A 6,511-nucleotide genomic window follows, 5' to 3' on the forward strand; every position below is an offset into this window, starting at 1 on the left:
GCGCAACGCCGCCATGACTGTCACAGTGACAGTCATGGCGGCGTTGCGCACTTAGTCTCTGATGATTCCGATGATCACAGGCTCGCCTCACACAGCTTCCTTTGAAGTTTATTTACTTGAGTCTCGAGAACACTTAAAGAATTTCTCTCCTCCAATACCTCCATAATATCATAATTCAGGCTCTTCCACTCCCTTCCTTTTCCTCATCAAACTTGGAAGACAAGTGATGAGGAAAAGGAATGGAGTGGAAGAGCCTTGAAGTAGGTGATATTATGGAGGTATTGGAGGAGAGAAGTTCTTGAATTTCAAGTAAATAAACTTCCAAGGAAGCTGGAATGGAAAGAAGCTGAGTCAGAGTCCACAATTGCGGTAATTGACCAGGCAGCACAGCCACAGTTTCCGGCTTCCAGGCCAGCAGGCTGCTGCAGGATTCCCTATCATTCTCCTTTTGTGTTGTTTTTCCCTTTTCCTCCCCCATTTATATATGCTCTCTGTGTATCTAACTATCTCTCCTTTTATCCCCCTCCTAACCCAAACGTCCAATGTCATGTTTCATCTGCTCCCACCTTCCACACTTCACTGCTTTTGCACTTTTTAATCTTTGCAGGTCCACACAGTAGCTTGTTATCTTTTACTCTGAAATGTCTGTATTCTTTCAGTTACCCCTCTGCTCAGACCAATCCCTCCCCTCTCTAGTCAATCATATTTCCACCACTAACTCCTATAATATGCTTGTTAGTTTTGCTATTATCTTATTGACCCTTATTGCTTAACTTGTTCTCTTTGGGCATACCATTTTCTATACTTCCCATTTCCCTTTACTTTAAGATACTGTTACCTTTACTGTTAAAATTTATTGTAAATTTCTACAACTTCTTTTCACTATCCCTTTCCCACTTCCCACTCTCTCCTTGAATATTGCCCTCTTACCTTTCAAACACACTTATCTCCAAGCCACTCTTACTCCTCTCCCTGCTTTTACACGTCCTACATACTACTTTATTATTCCTTCTAGTCACCATCATTCCAAGTTTCTCAGCCCCTTTCCACAACTACTCCCTCCAGGCTAACCCCAAGAGAATATATATATATATACACACACATTAATTAGCCAATTGACTCAAAGTGATTTAAACATACCATTGAAATAACTGGGTGCAATTGTGTCTCCTCCACCAAACAGAAGAGAATCACTTTTAAAGCTCAGTGGGTCTATCTGACTGTCCCAAGAGTGGACCCCTGAACTTAAGGTATCCCAAGTAATCCCAGAGTCCTGTAGACAGAGGTAAGAGATTGAAGGATGGTAACAGTAGAGAGTAATACAGGCAACCTAAGTATAAATAACATACACTTAAGTTGTGTTTCTATACAACATCACTCCAGTCACTTGTGTAGAATTAACAGCTTTTAAAGGTTCATTCAAAGGCTAATTAATAGATATGGACACAAGCTCTAAACAGGCTGTCTGCTACTTGAAACTGCTTAGCCCTTCAACAAAAGACCATGCAACGATAAGCAGCATCAGCGTGGAACCTCAACACTGAAAGGGGTAGTAGGAATGTGCTAAAAAAAAAAGATTGGAGAAAAGGGCTGAAACACAGGGAACAAATATGAGAAGGGAGATGAGATAATGAGAGAAATCCAATCAGCAGTGCTAGTCACATGACTCAGATGTGTAACTAGCACTACTGATCGTATCAGCAACGCTGCTCAGGACCAGCAATGGTCTGCGGGTCCTGAGTTGTACTTCTACTGGGCGGGGGTTAAGTACACAGTAGTGCCGGGTTGATAGTCTTAAAATGACATGCTCTAATGAATAAGAGAATGTCATTTTTCCACTATTATGTTTTTTTTAACATTTCTCACCTTGCTGGTCTTTGGTTCCATACTGTTCTCACTCAGACAGTGTAACATGTGTTCCTGATCCTCCAGTGAATATGGGTGGGAAAGGCTCTCCATAAACAAATCTGCAAGTAACAGCAGTGGTTTATTGTGAGTATAAACTGGCCTAACTGAATTGTTGCTCTACAGTCAGACAGGAACTGAGTGACATCCCAGCCCAGGCGCACTCGTAATTAGCCATTGTCATATATCACCCCCCATGGTCTGCCGCTGCTGCTCTACTGTGACTGAGTGTCAAGTCTAGAGGAGATTAGAAGAATTGAGAGACTGTGAGACAGACAGTCACAGCGCACACACAGTCACAGTGTCAGTGAAAGAGAGACTAAGGGAATAAGCTTTAGTTTAGACTCTGGACACAGAGACAGGTAGGTTATGGTATTATTGTATTATTTAAAAATAATAGTTTATACTGACACAGACAGGCAGCAGCCTCATCCTCTAATACATTCCTCACTCATAGGAATACTTTACTAGGAGGTTCTTTATTATAAAAGTAATTTTATAAAATGATGCATCATTTCACACAAAAAGTGACAGTCCACTTCCATGATGTTCCAACAGTTCCATCCATCATTAGGTAATGATTCCTTCCTTCTATTCAATATATTTAGTCTGTTGCACAATTTTTTTATTCTCCTTTAAAAAATTGGCATAAAAATACCTTTTTTATTTTTATGCCAAGTTTTTAAAGGAGAATAAAAAAATTGTGCAACAGACTAAATATATTGAATAGAAGGAAGGAATCATTACCTAATGATGGATGGAACTGTTGGAACATCATGGAAGTGGACTGTCACTTTTTGTGTGAAATGATGCATCATTTTATAAAATTACTTTTATAATAAAGAACCTCCTAGTAAAGTATTCCTATGAGTGAGTGAGTCATGTATTAGAGGATGAGGCTGCTGCCTGTCTGTGTCAGTATAAACTATTATTTTTAAATAATACAATAATACCATAACCTACCTGTCTCTGTGTCCAGAGTCTAAACTAAAGCTTATTCCCTTAGTCTCTCTTTCACTGACACTGTGACTGTGTGTGCGCTGTCTGTCTCACAGTCTCTCAATTCTTCTAATCTCCTCTAGACACAGTGTGATCCTGACGCTAACTAATGGTAAGGGCATGAGCTTTAAAATGACTAAGTAAGTTGAACATCAATAGTTTGCCAGGGCTGTACTGCTGTAAAGCAAAAAAAGCTTTATTGGTCAATGCATAGACAAAGCCTGTGTACACAGTGCGCAGAGAATACTTACTCTGTGTGTTTGTACTTAGATCTGCTCCTCTGATGCCCTGCATGTAGATCTAAACAGCCTTGTCTGGCATGCTATCAACCTTGTTATGTCCCTTTAATGAATGGTCTCCATGCAATAACATGGAAGATGATGAGACTGGGAACTTTGGATAGGCTGTTAGTGAATCAAATCTGTCTCTCTTGAAGAAGTGCAGAATTGGGTAGTAGGAGTTATATTAAAAGAGGTCTCATAGGCTGAAGTTGGACATTCTGGATATAACGGCATACATATCAGTGAGTTCAATTTAAATCATCTGTTTTTAATTTTGGGCTTTACATTGCATTAAGACACATATGCTCAGCCTGTGATCGGAATCATCAGAGACTCATGTCATCAAAATTGCAAAATATACCTGCTTGAATGTGTGTGTGGGAACAACAAGGTGACCTTATTAACACTATGAAATGGGGGAAAATAAATTAAAACATAACTTTTAATAATATGCAGATAATATCTGCATATGAAAAGTAATGTTTTAATTTTTTTTTTCCTCTTTCATATAGTGTTAATAATGTCACCTTGTTCCCACATACATATTCTTAATATGGCTTGAATATGTGTGTGGGAACAAGGTGACCTTATTAACACTGTATGAAAGTGGGGAAAAATAATGTAAAACATAACTTTTAATATGCAGTTCTCCCTCTCAGCGTGACCTAGGCCAGCCCAGTTGTGTGAGGAGTGAGTCGGTGACGGTCAGGAGGAGTCGGAGTGGACTGTCTGTGTTCTGTTGTGGAGTCGTGTGGAGCAGGAGTCAGTCGTGTCAGGTGTCAGCCGGAGTTGGACGTCAGGAGGACTAGGAGCCCAGCCGGAGCATAGCTACTAGCCAGGTAGGTGAGCTGAGGGCTGAGCTGAATCAATTCAAATCAATGCAGCAGTGAAATTGCTAGCTTGCTTGACTGTTGACTCTAGTGGCTGGTCAGGACTCAGGAGGTGGTGACAGGTCAGACCGTCGGTCAGTGCCAGTGAGTGGTGGGTGGGGTGGCTAACAGTACAGTAACAGAGAGGCAGAGTCCTCCAGACCCAGTGAGAGTAGTGTTACTGTGTGTTGTTGTTTAGTCAGTGTTAGAGATCATGACTCACTCACGAGGACTGGAGTGCTAAGAGCTTTAAGCTGCTTAGCTGCCGCTGCCTTAGTTTTTTAAGTTAGTTTACTAAGTGCGCAACGCCGCCATGACTGTCACAGTGACAGTCATGGCGGCGTTGCGCACTTAGTGTCTCTGATGATTCCGATCACAGGCTCGCCTCACACAGCTTCCTTGGAAGTTTATTTACTTGAGAACTTCAAGAACTTCTCTCCTCCAATACCTCCATAATATCACCTACTTCAAGGCTCTTCCACTCCCTTCCTTTTCCTCATCACTTGTCTTCCAAGTTCTATGGAACTTGGAAGACAAGTGATGAGGAAAAGGAAGGACGTAGCAAAATTGCAAAATATACCTGCTTGAATGTGTGTGTGGGAACAACAAGGTGACCTTATTAACACTATGAAATGGGGGAAAATAAATTAAAACATAACTTTTAATAATATGCAGATAATATCTGCATATGAAAAGTAATGTTTTAATGTTTTTTTTCCTCTTTCATATAGTGTTAATAATGTCACCTTGTTCCCACATACATATTCTTAATATGGCTTGAATATGTGTATGGGAACAAGGTGACCTTATTAACACTGTATGAAAGTGGGGAAAAATAATGTAAAACATAACTTTTAATATGCAGATAAAGATTAAAACTGGAATCACTTTATTAAAAACACACTTAGGATTTCTCATTAGGTATGTACTGTTGCATAGTAAAGGTAATAGTGTGCTTTAGGTGCTTGGTTAAATCACGTAAAACTGACGTATTGCCATTTGGGTATAGCAAGTTAAGGTAAATAACCTGTACAAATAACCTAAGAATGTCTAAATAGCAGAATTGACATTGACATTTCTGCTATTTAGACATTCTCATGTTATTTACATAAAATTGCTATACCCAAATGGCAATACGTCAGTTTTATGTTATTTAACCAAGCACCTAAAGCACACTATTACCTTTTACTATGCAACAGTACTTACCTAATGAGAAATCCAAAGTGTGTTTTTAATAAAGTGATTCCAGTTTTAATCTTTATCTGCATATTAAGTTATGTTTTAATTTATTCCCCCCCCCCTTTCATATAGTGTTAATAAGGTCACCTTGTTCCCACACATATTCAAGGTATATTTGAAATTTTGAGACCTCCTCATTTTTTACTTAAAGGGACATTAAGCCACACAATTTACTTTCATGATTCAGATAGAAAATACGATTTTAAACAACATTCCTATTTACTTCTATTATCTAATTTGCTTCATTCTTTTGTTAAAGAAATAGCAATACACATGGGTGAGCCAATCACATGAGGCAGCTAAGTGCAGATACCAATCAGAAGCTACTGAGCCTATCTAGATATACTTTTCAGGAAAGAATATCAAGAGAATGAAGCAAATTAGATAATAGAAGTAAATTAGAAAGTTATTAAAATGGTATTCTCCATCTGAGTCATGAAAGAAAAAAAATGGGTTCAATGTACCTTTAATCCCATGAGTGCTGTTAATGTAGTCCTTCCAATGTGTGTTTTATCTGACTGTTCTGTTCTGCTCTTTTCATGCTACGGAGAATAATGATACACGCATGAGGCCATAAGCATACAAAACAGCAAAGTCATTTTCAGAAGAGCTTGAGCTAAAAAAAATAAATAAATAAAAATCAATTTGTGCCAGTTTAGCATGTTTATATATAGACCCTCCCCATAGTGTTAATCAGTCACTTTAACAATGATTACCAATACAGCTCTGCAACTTCTGCAAGTACATTATGGCCCTGCAAAAAATATGCATGCAGCCCCCATCTGCTCTACCTACAGAAGATCATGCAATGCATGATAAACATGGCTATTATTTACAATGTGACACTCCCATTGAGGTGAAGCAAACGTACAGTTGTTAAAAACAAAAAACTATACAATTGAGACATTATCTGTAAAAGATCCACCCTGTACATCAGTCTTTTGCTTAACTTGCAGTGTGAAGTGAAACTGCACTTTATTTAAATGTTTATGTGTTGTTCAAAAAATTAATGTTGAAAAATATGTGCTAGAATTCTGTTTGATATATGGTACCATGACCCATAAGGGGGTTTGTTTTTTCAACTACAAGATTCCAAATTTGTAAAAAATCACCCTGTAACTCTGTATATTTATAAAATGTTATAAAATGCACCCTAGCCCTGTGGTTTGTCAATCGTATAGTGACACTTGTGTATGTATCTGTCACACGACACTCCAT

The 6,511-nt window shown here is 38.6% G+C and overlaps 1 long non-coding RNA gene across 1 annotated transcript; it reads right to left on the reverse strand.

Moving 5' to 3' along the window:
• Positions 1–857: 857 nt before the first annotated feature.
• On the reverse strand, positions 858–5,870 carry LOC128640663 (uncharacterized). Its single transcript, XR_008399382.1, has 3 exons — positions 5,758–5,870; positions 1,867–1,967; positions 858–1,273 (listed from the first exon to the last, which is right to left on the reverse strand). It is a non-coding gene; the product is annotated as an uncharacterized LOC128640663 (long non-coding RNA).
• Positions 5,871–6,511: the final 641 nt, after the last annotated feature.

This window comes from Bombina bombina, chromosome 10 (assembly GCF_027579735.1).
Source record: "Bombina bombina isolate aBomBom1 chromosome 10, aBomBom1.pri, whole genome shotgun sequence".
In the NCBI taxonomy this organism is placed as follows: Eukaryota; Metazoa; Chordata; class Amphibia; order Anura; family Bombinatoridae; genus Bombina; species Bombina bombina.